Consider the following 20,871-nt stretch of genomic DNA (forward strand, 5'->3'; position numbering starts at 1 on the left):
CCATCTTTTGATTCTCTGAATTTGACTGGAGACTAAATGGATTAGTCCAGGATCTCCAGTCTACCCTCATTACTACACTAAAATATTTTACTTGTACATGGCAAGCTTGACATAATATCCACCCTATTACATTTAAGTTTTAAGTTTTCCCTATAAACAAACCTGTTACTTGCTATACTATAGAACTAATGCAATGCAAGGCTTTTAAGGCAATTACAGTGATCTTATATATCAAGCAGCAACATGAATATAAAATATATGTATTTATGTTCTTTAACTAGTGGCTGGAGTTACTAATAATTGAAATTTGGAGTTAATTATAGCTGAAACTTGATCTATTCATTTAGGACAACCTCCCTGAGGTTTCTGTGACCAGGATTTTATAGCCAGAGACAAGAAATTTTACCACCATCACCACTGGAAACATGCAGATTTCTATCAAGTCAGTTATAGAAGAAAAATTATCATCTTGCAGGAACATATCCAGATAAACCCAAAAGGTATGATAAAGTTAGTAATGGAAAATCTTCTCTCTCCTAACTCCTATATATTACAGATAGTGGGAATCCTAGGAAAACTTGAAATTTTCAGAGACAGCAAATACAAAATAAATGATTACATTTCTTAAAACCTACCTAGTTACAATTAGCATCCAGCAAATCAAGGAAATGCATGAACTAATTCTTGAGAGCTGGAATTTCACTAGCCTGGGTTTGGGCTGGTGGGGAATAAGTTTTTTCATCCTGCAGAATTTAAGATTTGTGTTCTCCTTCCCAATCCTTTCACCAGAATCCAAAATTTATAAAGGCTTTTTGTGAAGGGTGAAGGTCATCCCTGGCAGGTAGGTCCATGGAGGATCTTCCCAGATTTAACGGAGCCTGGGTTGGAGTGGCTGTGCGTCATTTTCTGCTTCTCAGGTGGGAGAAGCTTCTGTAGTTGGACCCTTCTACTCTCTCTTTGGCAAAAATTACACACTGGACAAGAGAGATTATACAGGTTAAAATTCAGTGGAAAATACTCTTGTGAAGCATTTTTGATGAAAAAGCATATCCTTTTTTCTTCAATAAAAAGAAAACATGACCGCCACCCTGTAATAGCTCTGGTTTGCATGCAAGCAAACACAATTCCCACCAACAATAGCTCCTCTATTTTGCATGCAAGTGTACACACATTTCCCTTTGTTATTGTTTGTAGAGTACTTTGAATAGGAAATTGTCTTTGGTGCTAAGCATTAGTGCAGCTTGCTGTTAGCTTGTTTACCTGGTACCCCAAGTGCCTCACGGGTCCCAAGACACTTGGTGCTGCTATGAAGCAGCATATTTGTTTGTTCCCTCCATGCCTTGCAGTTTCTTGGTGTGTGAAATAATGATTGTACACTATGCTTTAATTTTAATTTTTAAGCAGACATGGTCTCAGCCATCCTATGTGACAAGAACGATTGGTTTGACCTTCTACATGAATCCATCACTGCCGCTTCAGCTGCCACCCTTTTGTCATTTTGTATCTTAGAGGAAGTGCAAAAGCCAAGCATCAAAACTGAAATCATTGTATTAATGTGTGTGAATAAATGACATGAGGATGCTTCAGAAGCTCAGATACTCTGCTTTTTCATTATTTCCACTGTTACAAAGAGATCTGTCACAGACGTTTGTTCCTGGAAAGAGTGCACAGGAAGGAGGAAAACAAGTAGGTAGACAGACAGACAGACAGTTACCTAAAGGAAAGGACCAAATATGGAAAGCTTTTGTTTGAAATGCACTGAACATCATTTCCTGGAGACATCCACAATGGAGTCAAAAGGCCTTGTGTCTAGGTAATTGTAGTCTGCTAAGGTTTCACTATGGAGAAGCAAACAAAAACATCATTCATAAAACACGTCCACAGTACAAGAGTTACAACCAACTAGGTCAGTGTAGTTAAGAGCCAGCTGATGAGACCTGGGAAGTCAGAGCACCTGTGCTCCAGGCCTGATTACTATTTATTATTTATTCTCTTTTTTCCTCTTAAGCTAGGACAGGAAGACCAACGCAAATTTGTTTTGCCTTTCAGAGTATATTTGAACAGACAAAATGGGTGTCTTTCAGTGGATTTACCTCATGTGAAAGCACTTACTTATAATAATTATCAAGGGCATGTGTGTCAGGGCACGACCTGATAGGTTTAATTCAGAGCCTTCTAATGCATGAGCTCATGTGAAAGGGCATGTAGCCCAGGGTCCTACTAAGCAAGAAGCCTATAGCAACTGTGTTGATCTTGCTTGCCTAAAGCCATCCCTGAGGGTAAGTCCCCTGACATCAGCCTTGCTAACTATAATGCTGCCAGGAGTCAGGCTTTAACACCCAACAGAATAATCTACACCAGCAGTAGGACTTTTGGTTGCCTGCAGTACAAGTTCTGACTGTATGAAGACACAATTCTTTTCATGCTCCCAGCCACCACTGTTTTTTTTCAGGAAATCATGATTTTTTTTCTGTTTGTCCTGCAGGCCTTCTCTGAAGAAGAAAGCATATAGTTGCACTTAGCTTGGAAATAAACGTGCTCTGGAGTACAAAAGCCTGGGATCTGCACTAACCACAGCAACATGGCTTCTGTTTTGGAGCTGTCTGACATCTGTCCGAAGAGAAGCACAGGCAGCTGGAGTTCACATCTGTCTGGAAAATAGCATGTAGACATACCCATAGTCATGCTTTCAAATCTTTTAAGCATAGACAAAGCCTATGAGAAATAAAAGGGAATGCATCTCATGCTACGTGCAGCTAGAGAAGTTTGATGCTGATCTTTACCCAGCTATGAAACTAAGGATTTAGGTCTGTCATCTTGCTCAGGAACGGGAGTTTGAGGCTGAAAAGTTGATATAAATGGTGCATTCAGAGAAGATTGTGTGTGTGTGTTGATTAAACTGTATGTTTAAAGGAGGGAAGAATGCTATATCCCATAATTCTGTATTGCTATTTCACAAGATAAGACAGGCTTGAGTTGGGTTCCCAGGTCTTGGACAAAGTTAACTTCCAGTCTATTCAGCTTTTTTTCCTGAGTTGGTTTACTTAAACATCAGTGCCAGACTAGCAGCTGTATGGTGGAGGGTTAGCCGACCCATGGAGTCTGAGAAAACTTCCTGAAGGTCTGTAACTTAACAAGCCATGCGAGTTGTATCTTCACAACTGCAGTCTCCAGCAAAACTCAACACTGCTGATGTGTTTCTATCTTTCTCTTTTTGTAAGTGAGCTGTGAAGCAGAAGCCATAGTCTGTGAAGGAGATCCTGCAAGTATTTCAGCCATGAATTACTGCCATTTTATTGCTGGGCTTCGTTTTTTGTGTGCTGCAATTCTGTGGTATTGTCCCTGATAAAGCAAATAATGATACTGAGTAACGTCTTTTCAATTGTGTCTGTTTCTAAAAGAATTCTAGTTTATTTCCCAGCATAATGCAGGTCCTTCATCTAGTTTGCTTTTGTTTTATATTCTGTTCAAAGATATAAGCTTCATGAAGCCTACCAGCTAATAATGAATTAAGCTCATTTTAAGTCATTAATCTATTGTTCTACATGATCTTTCCAGAACACATTTAAGATGTCTGATGCAATGTTTATTCTCAGTCCTTTTAATGCAAGTCTTCTCTATGACTGCCTGCCTGCCTTTGTTTTCCATTTGCATCCTGCAAAGGATTGTCTATACAAGCCTAATGGTTTACAGTAACCCTTTAAAAATTAGATATTTGTGGTGAACCCATTTAAGATAATTTTTACAAAAGCCTATTATTCCACCCAAGCCTCTTCTGAACAGAAAGCCAAGTGCACTAAATGTATCAGCATTATGATAGCCCAAACCCATTTGCTGTGGTATTGAGGACTGACACACAAATGACCCTGGGTCTCAGTACATGGAAATTACTTGTAATTATTCTATATTTTCCAGCCTCAACCTGTTCATCTCGTAACTCTTTGGTAGAGAGTCCTTTGAGCTGGCTCTAGCATTATCAGGGGAAATTCTGAGATGTCTGTTGGAGCTCTCTAATTTGCAGCTGAGTAGCTGACCCATTTTTGTTTAGGGCAACGTGTCTGGTTATAAAATCATCATTCTTTATAAGCCTCTTGCAGGGGGACAAATGGATGTATTTTTTTACTCTATGTGATATTTTTAAACTGATAGAGAGACATTATTTGCTCAGCATTTTTTTCATCTTCATTTCATGAAAAATGAAGGTCTTTGGCCTAGAATTTCAATTTGATTTATATTCACAATTTCTCTCAACATGTTTCAGCCTAGCTGGTATCAAAACATGAACATTAGCTTTAATCATTACCAGAGGTTTCCATGTGATTTCATAGTGTGAGAGGATGTTGGTTTTCCTCATAATTTTTTAATTTCTCATAAACTGAATATCAAATTCACTAACTTTCATCCAAAAATCAATTACTTCAAAAACCTGTAGGAAAAGAGACCTTAAAAGAATATCCTACCTTAATTTTTGTCGCTCTATCTAGTCTTGGAGCTGTCTCTTGTTAGTTGGGATCATTACTATATCTTAAAAGCAGCAGCTTTGTGCAGTAAAATGGCACCATACTGCTCAATCTATCTGCTAGGTAGGAGTCCTCTGAATTTTTGCTCCATGTTCGACCGATTTTTTTTTGTGTGTGTTTATTAACACTACCAACTCAATAGAGCTGTGAAAGTATGAATATTTCTCTATTCCAAGTCATCAGAAAGTAATTCTTTTTCTCTTCTGAGGCCGGGACCTTTAAGAGTGGGCAGAATGTAAATCAGAAATGAAAAGGATTTGATTCCCACTTGCCAAGGGGAGGTTCCCATCTGTTCTTATTGAAGTGTATGGGGATTTTTGCGATTGACACTCTTGAAAAAAGGGTCAGACCTTAATTCGAGGGAGGAGAGAGCATTTAGCTCTTTTGTGTTGTTATTTATCTAAAATAAAAATGCTTCAGCTAAACAGGCTTGTGACCATCTGAAGAAGCTGCTTAGTAAAAAATATTCTCAGTTTTGTAAAGGTGAACACCCCTAGAAATTAAGTGGTCTTGACCACCACACAAGCAAATCTGCATAGGTTAACGAGGTGTATCAGTACCTCTTTTACCCTATGGAAGCCATATCTAACTCATCAAGGTCTTTTCCATTGCTAAGAATATTCAAAAATTTTACAGGTCATCAATAATGTGCCTGTTCCTACCACCAGCCTGAGGAATCTCCTGACAAAGAGCCAACCAAACATAACTTTATCTTTTACCCCAAATCTACATAAGCAACTTGATACAGACGCTGCATTCTGGACCATATTTTTTCTAGTAGTTTCTCTAGTCCAGTCAGTCTGAAGAATCACATATTTATGCTGAAATATTTCTTTTGTTACCTTCAGGACAGAACTGGCACTGACTCCAGCTCAGAGTGGGGTGGGCTGCACAGTAGACCAATTTTACAGATTTTTACAGCTCCTGAGTACAAAATTGTTATCCATTGCCCTCCAGCTTGCTCCCATAGCAAAGTAATTGCAGTATTTATTTTCAATGTGCAGTTTGTTACTTTCCCCTTCATGTCAATCTAGTCCCTCTTATTCTCTTTTCTTTTTTCCTTTGCAGTGGGTAACATATTTAGTGTTAAGACTGCGTTTAGCATCAGATTCTGGCTGCTCAGGGAAATGAGCATTAGGCTCAGCGTGTAAAACAAAACCATAAAGTAGTCCTAACAAATTAGTTTATGAACAATGGAAATTAAGACATATTGAAAGAGGAAGTTAAGAAAAAAAAAGGAAACACTTTAAAGCAATTATGAAGCATAAACCATATCAATACCACCCAACTCAGTGTAAGATAAGAGCTCACAAAGGAACTTTTCTAGTCCATAGGTAAATGTGCATGCACGGGGCTCTCTACTCTATCTAGTCCCAACAACCTGTTTCAGAAGTATCTGTAGCCGTCTTATTGAAATTAAGCATCTGGTGTGGGAAATCATCAGGTGGTGTTAGAGAAGCCATAGTCTTCACTTACTAACCAGAACTCCAGCGGACATCTCTTGTGATTGTCATACACACCTCTGGTTTCAGAGCCTCTGCCCATCAGGACACACTGAAATGTTCACTTGTGTACATATATAGCACACATATACATTTTTCAGCTGGCCTTTCTTAAGACTATGTCCCATCAAATTGCTCAGCATTTTGAAAGAACTTGAAGTTCTAGTTCTCAGTAAAAACATCAGGTGTGTCATACAATGTAACTTGCAGCTCAGCTGCCTGAAATCTATCTGTATCAATATAGGAAGATTTGTGGAGTCATTGCTTTCATACCATGCTAATTACTGCTTTGACTTTAAAGAGCAGATAGTTTTCTCTTGCTTTGCTCACTACTGTCTGAGGTAAGCTATTGAACTTCAATGGAGTTATGCCAATTGAACCAGCTAAGGATGCTGCCTTCTATTTACTCTTGCACCTCCCGAAGCATGTGTGATTCAAATTCCATTGGGACTGCTCTTTTATCTTTGCAGTGAAAAATGTCCCTATTTTTCCCTCACAGAGCAACATAAGCACTGTCTGCAAAAATGTCTTTTCAAAAGTAGCTTGCAACTATCCGCTAGAAAAACTTGGATTTATTTCAGCTACAGTTCCAACATCCTTAATTATATTTTCCAGTAATGTCCATAGGAGCTCATTCGCAAAGAAGTAAGCTGATATTGCAAACTTTCTTGTAAAATCTGGAATTTCTTACATATTCCTATAAAAGTGAACCAACTAGCTAACAAGTTTTGAAGCAATAGCTATGGGGCAAAAGCTATAGTATGTTAAATCACACAATAAGAACAGTGAATTGTCACAGTGAACAGTCCCAGACACATACAGCTTGTAGATTGCTCAGAAAAAGCTGTTCATCAGAAAAAGAGCATAACTACACAAATATATTTTGTAATCTATTAAAGATGTGAGGAATTCTATCTGTAAAGGACTTTTGATGTAATACAAAGGCAGCTGAGCAGAGACAATGAGTGGAATGGATCTGTGTTAAACACCGTACCTTCAAGTGGTTGCTGAGCACCACATGGTACCAAGAATAAAAATATCCTAAATAGAATGGAAAATTTTAAATCTCTATCAACCAGAGACAAAACTCTACGGAAATAAGGAAGACAACAGAAGGAAATTCAGTAGGCGCTTCACTCTGTGTCTGTAAGCAAACGGTGCCAGTAGAAATGAAGGCATTCATAAGATATCTTTGTTTCTGACAGCGGCTGGTTCTGAAAATCTTATTGCAGTTAATAATTTTCTGTTAACTAGAGCAGAGGCTGACTGTGAAGTGGTAGTACAGAAATGTGAGGAGGCCTGAATTCCATGTAAAAATTAAACGTGTAAGATTGTCTCAGAGTAAGCAGAGGCTTGCAATTTCAAGGGCTAGCTAAGAGGAGGCTGGGTCCTAATGGGAGCTGGGAAGACTAATGTCCTGGGTTCCGCAGTAGCAGTCATGTTTTTCCTTTGTGTTAACTGGTGCAGTGCTGTGTTTTGACTTCCAGCTCGGGAACAGAGCTGATAACAAGGATATTTTGGTTTGGCCAAGGACTTTGTGAGGCTCATGCTCTGCCAGGGAGGAGGGGAGGCTGTGAGGAAGCAGAGACGGGGCGCCTGACCCGGGCTAGCCGGGGAGGTATTCCATACCACAGCACGTCATGCCCGGGGTGAGGGGTAACTGGGAGTTACCCGGAAGGACACGGGCTTCTGGGTGGGACTCGTTTTCTTGGCCGGTGGTATCGTATTCTCTTCCCTTGTTATTTTCCCTTATCATTGTTTTAGCTGATAGTAGCGGTGGTGATTTGTTGCTGGACTGTTTTTGTCTCAACCCGTAGGAGTTGCACTCTCTCGATCCTCCTCCCCGTTCCTCCGGGAGCGGGGAAGGGGAGAGCCCGGTGCGGGGAGGCGGGGGGGGGGGGAGACGGACACGGACCTCGATTGTTGTCAGCTCGGCACCACTCACTGGGACTGAGAAACTACTGGAAAATCAAGAATGAAACGAAAAAAAAAGCTCTTATAAGGTGCTGGTTAATGCATGTTAATGAGGAAGGAAGTCACTTGGCACAGTCTGCAGAACAAACTCCACAGTTCTTTAACACTGCAGGCCTGGTTTGGTATGTTAAAATGTCACCAAAACCTCAACTCTGTAAGGTTAAAAAGGATGCAGAGCTCTACCTTAGATCAAAACAAGAACACAGCAGCTTGCATATATTGGACAATCACCACTTTAAAAGATGGTGTCCAGAAAAGGAAATACCTATCCAAAAAGGCAATGGTTTGCACCATGTATTTAATTGATTGCAGACATTCCCAGAGTATGGCCAGTGTGGGCAAAGGATGACAAGTACGCATTTAGCTCAGATGAACTCCATATAGCAGCCACAAATAATGCTCTGCAAAATATGAAGACTGTTGACCTGAAAATGTATATGACAGCTATTATTTCAAAGCTGCACACCAACACATAAACCACTCTTCATAGAAACTCTACTAAAAGATTTTAAAGAAAAGACTCAAAAATAGAAGATAAACTGATGAAGAGTGTTATTTACACATCACCAAAAGAAATATTTGGGGTACAGCCACAGTTGAACTGTAACAAGGGTAGGAATGCTACTTCTTGAGTTAGAAGGATGCCATTGCTTTTATCTTATCCAGGGGTATCATGCTGAAGTGATAGAAGCAAAAATAAATAAGGATATCTTTAGAATATCTCAAAGTGGAGTGCTTTTTCTCCTGCTGGACTACTACAGAGCTGACAGTGCACTCCCACTTCTATAGCAGTGCTGCATGCATTCCCCTGCTCCACTTTGAGACTGTCACATCAGAAGGATGCATGTGGTATGATATGGCACTGTCAAAACAAATTACTTGCTGCTTCTTGATGTCACTATCCATGTGTCTGAGGAGACATAAAAGTTCGGGTGTCAATAACATCACAGATTAACTGGACATCACTGTTAGGTAGTTTAGCAGACAGGTTGGAAGTTCCACATTACATGAGCATTGCTCACTTGTCATTCACCAGCTACCCTGGGGAATAACTACATGACTTCTGGGTGGTGCAAAGGCACATGCTTGGCACCGCCTGCACAGTACCTACAGCATGGGGAAAACAGGAAATGAAACAGTCTTTGTCAAGGTCCTTGCTGCAGAGTGGTAACTGAACAGCATGGGGAGCTTGAACTCATACAATTAGCCGTTTCTACTTTTTACAATGCCCCAGTCAGTATTTTCCTGTGGTCAGAGTTGGGATTTTGGAAGCCAGATCTCTTATGCAATAAAGCACCACAGTGACTAAAGTTCCTCTGGCAGACTTGGACAGTAAAACTGACTGGAAGAAGTCCACCTTTTTCTTTTTGTCTCCAGTATGAAACACTTCTGCGAAAATATATTGGAAATTTTGTGTCTTCATCAACAACTGGAAAGTAGAAGTCCAGCTTTCTTTTTTCAGTTATAAGTTTTGGTTTTCCACTCTTTTGAAAAAGACAGTTCTTTTTGGCTACAAAAGAAATTGCAAGAGAAATCATTAGCAGAGTTTTCCACCTAGCTCAAATGTCGTTCTTCAAGCGACTCTATCCTTTTCAGCTTTCTTCTGATGGTGTTGTTAGACTTGGCAATTTGGTAGCTATTATCATTTGTGATAGGAATTACCCTGAGACATCGTATTTGTCCAAAGATCAATTTCCTCTTTTAATTAGGATTGAGGTACAAGTTGCATCCTGGTGTTGAATCAGACTCCAGCTGGCTCTGAACTTTTTCCAGTTGATTACAATGATTGCAGTTCTTTGGCTGGTTCTTCCAGCATAACTTCCCTGCTTTAAAGAGAGTGGGAGTGGTTGGTTTGAACAGAGTAGACAGCTGAGGGGATGTTTGATAAGAACTGCATCTAATGTAACAGAACTGATCAATGTCATTTTCCTTTTAAAGAAATGGTCGCTAGAAGGTGCTGTTCAGCAGAGCGCAGCTGACATAATGCTCTGGATGGCATAAAGGGATTTAAGAAACAGCTGGAAAAAGCATGCATGTGCATGGGGTAGCTCTCAGTTAGAATGTGTCCAAGCACAACCTCTCTATTCATAGCCACAGAAATAAAAAAGCCACCTCCAGGGCTTAATATTACATCTCTACCAAATGTGCAAGATAGGACATGTTGAGCTTGCTGGACTCTGTGTTTCCTAGGAGCTTAAAGAGCCTGTCTTGTGTCAGCCAGTCTTGCTGCTGCTTCATTTCCAAATCAATGTGAAGATGTTTTGATGAGTAAAAGACAAATGATTTGTGATGTACTTGTTTGAGAAAGCCTCTCTCAGTTAGCGATAAACTCATTGCAACTGCATCATAAAGGAGATAAAGTCACATCATTATAAGAAAGAAGAGGTAGCTGTCAGGTCGCTCACATTTGGGACCCCAGATTTTTTTAAGTCTTTTCTTCTCTAGATTGGTAATAGCCTCATGTCTTTAGATTTCCCTCTGAAGTCCCACCTAAATTTACTACCAAGAGGAGAAAGGTATGGTATGGTCTATGCTGGCACTGAGGAAGGTGAGGAGAGTGGTGAGCACCGAATACAGGGGCCACTGTACCAAGGCATAGATTTTTGTCTTCAACAGTGTGAATAAAACCAATTATTGTATATTGCTAGCCATTTTTTTTTCTGCGTAAAACAGGTCATATGTGACTCTAAAAGGCAAAGACTTCAACATTATAATTTAGTAGCATGACTGAACGTTGTGATCAGGTATTTAATCACAAAGGGCTAGCTGCATACCTCATTGACTAGAAAAACATTGTGTGTTTTTTTGCAGAGTGCCACATATTGCAAAGCATATATCACCCTGTAAATATTAATGGTAAGTATTTTAAGATCAGTAGTTGCCTTCTTTTCAGAACTGCTCAGACGTGATGCTTACATTTCTGCCTTACTGAATTTGCTCTTTTGGGACCATTTAGTCAATCCTGTCTTGCTAGATTAGGAACCTCTTGAACAAATATAGTTCACTTTTTTTCATTTTGATATACCCTCAAATAAGTCATTAATTGCCCAATGAGCCCCACAGACAATTAATAGTTTCTGTGCATAATACATCAAACTGACTAGATATGGAACTTTTAACTGCATCACAGTATAAAGTTTAAAGGATACACACAGGAGTGTGGTGTTCTGTTTTCTGCATCCAGCTTTTCCACTGACTTAAAGTAAGTGTGAGGGTTGCAACCCTGAAGACCAGTTGTAGCAGAGGGCTGGAAAGCATGGCCCTCCAGAATGGACAACCCGAGGACCTGGCTACAGCATGCTAATAAGATGGATGTAAGAGTGAAATATGAACAGTTTTGTGGACATATGTGGTTTATTTTGTATTTTATGGAGGTTTTTTATATCCCTTGGTTTTCAAGAAGTCGAACAATTACAACCTTGCACTCAAACAGCTAAAGGAAAGCTCTTTTGGTTACACAAGGTCAGGAAGTAGTATAAGAGCTGAGAAAGCGCAGCTGTTCACGTGTAATAGCCCTGCAGTCCACGATTTGTGCCAGCAGTGAACGAGCCAGCTGCCAGGAGGCATGCCATGCTTCCCCAAGAGCATGCCCAAACCACCAGTTAGGGTGTTGTAGGCCATGCATGAATGTTTCATGGAGTGGAACTAGAAAGGGGCATGCCTCCAGTACAAGTTTACTGCCTGAAGGAGGTCCCTAGCCAGCTTTGCTCCTCTCTTTCTTCCTTTTCAACCCCATGAATCTTAAGATATTCAGCACAGGGCATCCTGGGTTTGGTAAGAGGGCAGTGTTCCTACCCAAATGAACTCATAGGGTGCTCTCACACGGAGACAATGCTGGGGCTTTGGCTTTCTTAGGCCAGGTAAAGAGCTGTATTCAGAGCTCCTCCTTCCTCCAGGAACTCTCCAAACATCAGCAGTCAGTGCCTTAGAGACAGGCAGAGGAGCCATGCCATTCTGACTATTTTGCTGCCAGGCCCACCTTGGGAGCACTTTGGCACCATATCAAATTTGTCAGGAATGTGGAAAAGGGAAGCTGAAACCTTGGGTCTCTGCTTGGACCAGAGGGAAGTACTGTGGCAACAGCAGCAGGATCAGAGGGGCTGCCTGAGGTGCCTTGAGCACATTTAAGCAAAAAACCCAGTTTAGGGATTCATAGCATTTGAGCAGGAATGCTTAGGACACTGCTGTTCAGTCACTCTTGCAATACCTAGGTCCCTTCCTGAATTCAGATCTTCATCTTGGTTACTCAGTTTTGCCATCTGTTGGCATGGAATAGTAATTCCTTTTTATATAGGCTTTATATGAAAAGGTCTATGGAGTTTAATTTACAATCTTTCAACAAAGTAGTTACAAATATGTTGCACTTCCTTTTATGAGCCAATATTTCAATTAACATTTGCCTAATTCTTCTTTTTTACTTGTTTTCTTGTGATGGTTGGACTTGATAATCTTAAAGGTCTTTTCTAGTTGATTCTGTGATTCTATGACTCTACTTTTATCAACAGCTACTTGGTTGTCACAAACAAAAGGTTTGATTGGTTTTCCCCTGCATCCGGTTCCACTGAACATATACTGCTATGCTTCCACCAAAATACATAGATGTAATTCACGCTAAGACCAGAGAACACAGTAAAGAATAAAGCACAATATTAAAAAACCACCACTCATTCAAAGATGAATAAGTAATTAATTGCTTTCAAGCTCTGAATGTCACAAAATTCTGGAATCATAGAACATCCCCACCAAAGGTAAAACAACCTTTTTTCTTTTTTTTTTTTAGATTTTTAGCTAGAGTATTGTAGAGTGATTCAAGTGATTCTACAGACATTTATATAAAAAAATGACTTTACACACATGTAATCATGTTTAGTTCAAACAGAACTAGTGAATTCATAATGTTACCCTAGTGCATATTTAGAAGGAGTATGTTTTCACTTTTATATGGAACATGTGTTGTCTTTTGTCAAAAGAAGAATATATGCATGACTACATATATGAAAAGAGATAAGGGAAAATATGCAATCTGAAAGCAAAATTCCCCCTTGACCTTCAGTTTACTAAAATAATGTTTGTATAATGCATGTTAAACAAAAAAGCCAAACCATGTTATCTTACAGTTGGCTATTTTCCTAATACAACACAGTTTGTCTTCCTCTGCCTTTAATTCTGAATTTGACAACCTGAAAAATGCATCTTCAAAATTAGAATATCTTGTCTTTGAAAAAAATATTTTCTTTGTGTATTAAAGGGTAAATGTGCCTCCAATACAGAAGGTGTTATAACTAGGATTACTGCTAACTTCTTTTGTTGGCTGCCATCCCACCAAATGAGTCACATTTAGACTAGATTTTGACCTTATTACATGCCTGGGGTCAGTATCCTGGAGATTCGGTGGTTACTAATGGTTACTTCGCCAGAGAAATGAAGGAGGAGGTAAGACAGAAAAAAAGCATACACGTAAGGTGTATTTTTCTAAGTCCTCCTGCAAGAGTGAAAGCTGAAGATATTCCCCCCACTGGGCTGAAAAATGTAGGTTTTTATGGTCTCAAAAAAGCAAAGTGATGGTAACCCCCTTTTTTGAGAAGTCTTATAAAAAAAATGTGATAGAAATGCAGGAAAAAAGGAGCAAAGAGCTTATTTAGGTCTAGCACCTGTGAAATAGCAGGCTGGGAAAAATATACTGCGGGTGCTCCCCACTTCAGTCCCACAACATCCAGCTGTATAACCTGCTCTGTAAACAAGAGCATTAAAGGATGCAGCCGCTATTAAGACAGATTGTAGATACAGCTACATTCAACTATTAGGCAAATCATTTAAGATTAATTTTTCTGTAGTTCATGTAATTGTCTCTTTCCCAAAAGTCTGCTCATGTATCTGTCTGGAGCTCAGATCATATTGTCATTTTGTGTCACTCTTGTTTAATCTAATACCCAAAATTTTATTCATGGTTAAAGGCCTAAGTGAAATGGCCACTTAACCAAATGCCTGCATTTCAGCAGCTTCACCAAATGACCAGTTTGACAGAATGACTGTGATAGGAATTAGAGCTAGTGCAGCTCACTTATTAATCATTGCTCAGTGACCTTTAACAGTAGCCAAATTGTATCTGAGTGTAGTTAAGGTGTCCCAGAGTTTGTGCATCGCAGGAGGAGGTGATGGACTGGAAAGCAAGGAGGGAGGAGAGAGCGTTATTCTTTTCTTTTGGGGGGGACACTGTCCCCATTGAAATAAATTACAAAAATACCACAACTCCAAAGGTGCGTGGACCAGATCACTGAATCTTGAATGTTGCCATGCAATTAAATGCTGGGTCTTGCTATTTGAAAGGAATATATATTTCTTTAACTAGGGCACTGAAATGAATAATCCCTGTTACCGAAAGAAAGTTATGTGGGCGTAAAATAGTCCTTGGGACTGGAATTCAGTTGCCAGCTTAGCTTTCTGCTGCACAGTTTTGCAGCTAATCAGGGCACACAGAAAGGGTTTCCAGCTGCTCTGTGCTTCCCCTGGGGAGGGATTTTATTGAGTGCTTGTGTGTATATGTGTGGCAGCAGCTCTTTCAACAATGTATGCAATAGCTACATTGCAACAGCTAGGGAGGCTTATTGGTGGGTCTGGTTTCTTGATGGGTTTTTGTTTCATTTATTTGAGGTTTTTGTTTGTGTATTTGGTTTTTTCTTTGTATCCCAGAGGAAACAGCTGGGGAAAAGATCCTGGAGAAGGCCTGCAGGGCTCTCATGCAGTTTATTTGTGTTTGTTATGTTTGAGTTAATTTGTCCCATGATTAAAAAACGTGGACTCCTAAAGAATGTAGATGTGCATGAGAAATATTAAAAATAAACAAATATTCCAATACTACCACCCAAATTGTCCTAATGTTTCTGGATAAATCAATGTGGGTATTTTCAGCGTGATGAAATAACACTTGAGAATCAATTCCTAAAAGGAGCTCATTCAGCATTGGCTATGACAGACTTTGTTACTTCGATGAAAATACATTTGCAAGCAAGGATTATTCATACATCAATGGTCTTCAGTGCTGGAACTTGTGCCAGCAGCCCACAGAATGAGGCAAAAGTTCCGCAGAGTTGTGTTAAATGTTGGGTTTGTATTTGCTACAGGAAAGGTGAAAACTGATTTATGTCTAACAAAGTTAACCTAGAAGTGCAGTTTTTAAATAAGTAAAAGTTCCTTAAAGCAATTATGTAAAATCTTCATCTTTAATATGGTTTTCATTTGCTATGTGGCTTCTTCCCCCATTGCTATGTTTGAGTTCAAGGCTTCAAAATTTTGCAAGAAGCCCTCATTTTTCAAATAATCAACAGACAAAAGGAGCAGACAGACAAAATGACATCCTCTGTGCCTTTAGTATTTTTAAATAATTAGTCAATTTGATTTCAATGTACGATAGATTTTCTCAATTTTATTGTAAGAACATGATATATTTATGGAAAAATACCCTAAGTACAGCTTTTTCTCAAAACCAAACCATCTATTTCTTAGGTTTTTTTTACTCTTGCTTCTATCAAACCACCTATTTCTTGGTTTTTTTTTGCTCTTGCTTCTTAGAGTATTTCTTTACCCTACACCATGGAAAAAAAAATTAATCAACTTTTTATGTTGAAAGCTACATTTCACTATATTAATGCTTTGTTTTCCATCACTTTCAGGGACAGATACTCGGCTGGTATAAGATGATGTCCTACGAGGTTAGTAAGCTTGTCCTAAGTATAGTGCTGAAGATCCAGTCCTGTTTTTTTCGATGCCATGTGACTGAGTTTTTTCATGATATAAATATAATTCACAGATTGTCTTTCAATTTGTTGATAATTCTGCCACTGTCACTGTTGCTGTCTTATTTACTCCCTCATATATATCGATTTTTTAAGTTACTGGTTTAACTTTTTTTCTATCTTCTTCCCCTCCACACTCCCCAGGTTAATCTCACTTCTTGCCACAGGCTGGCTTTAGATAATCATGAACATACTTTGATACTTGCTTCTCAAATAGTTGCTGTAAATCTTGTGGCCAAACCATCCATTTTTCTTGGCAGCAGAGGCTTTGCTTCATTTTTGTATACAGTTTTTGCACACAGATTGAGTCATTTGCAAACACTGGTACCATCTAACTAAAGGCATTCCTGAGACAAAAGCTGATTTTTTTAGTCAGTCATTATCATGGTTTCACTTACAGGGAAGAGTAGGATTCCATCACCCCAGATGCAGTGTCACTGTAAAATCAATGCATACTGTTTCAGTGAAGAGCCAGAAATACAGTGCATGCAGTGATTTTGCTTATGTGTTTATACCAAGAATAACTCAGATTTTCTGTGTTGATATGAGATACAGTGTCCAGTCTGTGGAAAAGACTGGGCTACCAAGACAGGAACCCAAAATAAAGCCAGCAAATGGTGCCAAAACTGAATGCACTCTGAGGCTGTCATGCAAGATAGAGGTAGGCAAGAGGATGTATTTCCTTCCCAAATGGGCTAGGTAAACATCTGTAGCCTGTCAGATGGATACACAGGAGTAAAGAGCAATCTTTTAAATTTATTCTTAGTGCAAATAGATTAAGTGCAGCCTGCTTTTGTTTCTGTCATCTACATCTATGTAATCTGTGTCTTTGCATTTGGTTATCTTTTTTGGATTTTAGAAGTATAAGTAATCTGCTTTCTGCTTTCACCTAACTTCAGTGAAGAATCATTTCAAGGTCACTAGCTAGCACCAAATCATTCTGTGGCTGCAGGGGTACTTACAGCCAGAGGTCTGAAACACCCTTACAAGAGCCTAGCAGTTGCCTCCTTTGCTCTTTAATACTCAAAGAGGATATATGCCCATGTAAGATGCAATAGGCTGCATTGAGAGTTAATAATGCAGTCATCAAAGATGAAAAGGAAAGTCTGTGACCAGAAAAACTCTGACATTTGACAATTAATGGAGAGCATGCCTGAACCTGCAGAGTCCCAGCAGAGCTGGTCACCACTATTCAGGGCACATCGATAATACATCAATATTTAATATTGATCAGAGAGCAAATCACCAGCTGAAGAAAGAAAGTCTGCATATCTGCTATTATCAGCTCAGACTAGAAATACGTAAATGCAGAGCAACAGTAAGCTTGTTTTTTCTCATCTTTGTTTTATATTATTTATTTTATAAATATAAGCCTTAGGAACAAAATCTGCCTATAAAATCCTTTGTCATTATTTCCTTCCTATTTCCCTTCCAGCCTATCTAGTGCATTTGCAGGAAGGTAAGCTGTTCGAAACAGTCCTCCCACATAAGAAACTATGAGAACTATGAAATATTACTGCAGTCCAGGTATCTCTGAAATGCTGATCTGCCTGGCTAACATGGAGCTGAAATGCAGTTATTCCCTTTGACATGAAGTCAGTTGTGAATTTATCAGATGAACTTCTTTGACAAATGGCTACCACCCACTCAATCCATCACTTCAGGGAAGCTAGGCTGCCTCATACTTTTTCTTCCCTGTGCTTTCATCTTTTGTTCTGCCTCTCAGAAAGATCAAGGGGTAAAATCCAACCCAATATTCAAAAGTATGTGATGTTGAGCACCAAACAAGTTGCAAAGAGATCTTTAAGAAACGCATATTATACAGTAATCATGTACTTCAGAATTTCCTCCTTTTTAATATAAAGAAAAAAATCAGCCACAATCCTTCATTAGTATTTTAATTGGCATAACTGTTGAGTTTCCAACTATCCACATGGTAATTTACACTTATACTGAAGCTAGTGGGAGTTGGTTTATTTTTCTTTGTGCTAATCCAAGGCTCTCACTTCCTGCAACAGGAAAGCTGCAGACAACAGTTGTACTGCATGGGTGAAAGACACAAAAGGAAAGGTAAAATACATATGTAGAATAATTTTCCTAAAAACTAGGAGAAAAATATATGTTAACATATTATGTATATCAGCTAGATTAAAGTACCTAATAAGCATTTTGTGTCGAACAACTCTCAGCCTTGTTTTACCTAAGCAGTCAAGGATGGAAAGGTACATTTTTAAAGAAATAATATGTAAAAATATTTTTTTTCTGTTCAGAACCTAGTTTGAGAAGAGGGAGGAAAATGCTCAGCACATATGCATCATCTTAGAAAATTAGGTAGCAGAGCAACCTGTAGATGTCCTGATGTATGCATGTGCTATTTTCACATAAGCCCTGGGGTTATCTATGAAAGCCACCATCCCAGTGTCTTCTCCTGTGGAGCGTTCGCACAACACATTGCTGTGTATGAAGAGGGGCTGGAATGGGGCTTCTGAGGGAAAACCCAGTCTGGGAGAAGACTTCTCCCTATGGGTGCATAGGGAGAGTGTGGTGCCCTTGGTAGGGCTCAGTGGATGGCAGGGAGAGAGCTTGGAGACAGAGAAAGCCCAGACCCACAGCTGGTGTGAGCCTGGAAAGGGGCTACCAGAGGAAAAGGCAGGCTGCCAAAATTGCTCTCCTTGTCTGAAGCCCAGGACTCACAGGTCACATAGAGCTGCTCTCACGTGTCCCCCTCCCCTACATGTCCCAGACAGGATGCCCTGGTACCTCGTGGTAGTCCCTGATGATGGGACAGTACCTCTTAATGTGGCTTCCCCCTTCTTTCCTTAAGAATCATGTGGATTGCTTTAGAAAGTGTGTGATCTTTTTTATTCTGCGGTTTAGCTGTTGTCGGCAGCATTACTGTTGTTTTTTAATTTGTATCTTAAGGGAATAAGGCTTATTTATAGGAGTGTGGGCTTGCCTGCATGTCTGTCTCTTACTTTTTTTCTTTTTTTTTTTTTGGGCCCAGTGGCAGATTTCAGCCAAATGTGACAGAGGGCTAAAGCTCTCCCAGATAATTAAGTTACAAATGTCATGAAAATAGACAAATGGGTAGAGGAGAGAGATGCTGTAAATGCCCATACTGTGGGAAAAGCTGCAGAGTGGTGTCTCACACCATTAAGCACTAGAACAGCCACATGGGAAAAGGGCCCCTCCAAATGCCTGAAACACAGACTTAGCTTCAGCTGGGTTTGTGTTCCATGCATGCCAGAGCTGACCACTTATAAGACAAAGCTCCACAGAAAGCAAGATTAATTCCTTCTGTGCACAAATAGCTATTAGTTTTCTGACTGGAAGTCCCTCAAAATGTTGTTTGGATTTAACTATTTACATTTTTAAGAAAGATATTTTCTACCAGTAAGTAGGTATGCTGAGGTGCATATGACTTAAACAGAAAAAAATGCCAGCTCCCTTTTTCTCTTCACAACCATTTTACCTTCACAGACTTATTAAAATGAGCACAGCTAAGGCCACATTGTGTTGTACCAGAAAAGCTGTACCTGTCATGATAATTGAATCAACGATGTTAGCAGGGCTGCATAGGTTTACAGTGTGCAGAATTCAAGAACAGAGAGTAGAGCCCAGCTGAGAAAGAAGAATCAGTTCATACCATAGCATAGTCATGTCCTATCCATAATGGAGATGCAGCTCAGCCTCCAGCCAAGATGGCTGAAGCTAGAAAAATCCAGAGCTCCGTACATTTCAAGTTAACCACGTTGTTAAATATGCCACTGTCATGGCGTGCTGGAATAACACGGAAAGATACATGGGGACAAATAAGTCCATGTGGCCAAACATCCCAGCTGTTTGTGGCCGCAACCAGGGCATGGTTGGGAACCAGCGCCAGATGGTTCTGGTCAATTTTAGGAATATGGTGAATTCCAGCTTTGGACAAATTACCTGAAAATTTGGAAGGTGACAGGAAGGTAATTCACAAACCTGTTCCTGGGGTTCTGAATTTGACCACCCTTGCTCCTAGCTTTCCACTATGCTGAAAAATCATGATGGGTTTTGTGGGACTTTAGCCACAGTCCAAAAGAGTGGAGGTTAGAAAATAGACACCTCTTGGCCTTTGTAGCCCATAATTTGGGGATTGGTTTAGACCTCTGGCTCAGCCCAAAGTTCAAGGGAGGCAGTAGAGTCAAACTTCTTTCCAGCTCTATTTGAAGATTCATTTTAAAATAAAAGTCTTTTCTGAATAGCCTGTATAGAATTTATTACTAAGCAGATGCTCAGTTGTCTTTATACTATCAACCACTTTAATAATCTGGGCTGTTTCCAGTATGTCTGCTACTATCAAAAGAGAGAGAAAGAGAATAATCTTCTAAGTTTTTATTTAAATTCAGCACTGGTTGTGCACTCCTCTGGGTGATTTCAGGTTACCTGCCCTCTGTAGCATGATGTGGAGACTGACTGTGGGTAAAGTGCCATAGTATTTTAGCACATGTTCAGTACCAATAAGCCAGCATAAGCAAGTGCAGAAAACAGAAGCCTAATCATTACTCCATGTTCCTGGTGCATAAAGAGAGATACTGTCCACCCACTCAGTCTGTGATCAATGCCAAGTCTTTTGCAAATTTAGGGCTTTAGTTCATCTTCTCTGATTTACACTTGTGCATTCTTCCTGGCTCTCACCTTTCTGGGGATGTAATGAACTGGTTGACCAGAAGCTATTCTGCTACAATGCACAAAAAAAGGGACGCCAGGAACATTAAGATGAGCTATAACTGCTGAGGAAAGTCCTCTCATTCGAAGAGGCTAAGAACAAAGCCTCTTCAAACCTTTGTGGGCTTCATGAGATACCACAGTGGCTTAGGCTTAGGATTTCTCCAGGCTCTACAAAGTCACACAGAGCTGCTTCCCTAAGACACATTTACCTCTGTTCCCCTGGCTTGTCCACTATTGCCAGTGTTTTAAGAGCTGCTGCATCTTTTTCCTGTGTGGGTGCTCTATAATCTGACAGGGAATGGGTCTCTTTTGAATGAGTTCTGAAATACAGCTATAGTGACATCATTTCATTAAAAAGGTGCCAATATAAGATGCCCA

The 20,871-nt window shown here is 39.7% G+C and overlaps 1 long non-coding RNA gene across 2 annotated transcripts in view; it reads right to left on the reverse strand.

The window, feature by feature from the left end:
- Positions 1-684: 684 nt before the first annotated feature.
- Positions 685-20,871, reverse strand: part of LOC134155529 (uncharacterized) — a 32,114-nt gene continuing 11,927 nt past the window's right edge. Inside the window, exon 3 of one of the 2 annotated variants that reach the window (XR_009961604.1) lies at positions 685-974. This is a non-coding gene — a long non-coding RNA (uncharacterized LOC134155529). Of the gene's footprint in view, positions 975-9,113; positions 9,507-20,871 lie in introns of those variants that run through there. The other variant, XR_009961603.1, reaches the window with a different exon arrangement.

Source organism: Pezoporus occidentalis, unplaced genomic scaffold (genome assembly GCF_034315485.1).
Source record: "Pezoporus occidentalis ecotype Australia unplaced genomic scaffold, CSIRO_AGI_Poc_V1 ctg79, whole genome shotgun sequence".
Lineage (NCBI taxonomy): Eukaryota > Metazoa > Chordata > Aves > Psittaciformes > Psittacidae > Pezoporus > Pezoporus occidentalis.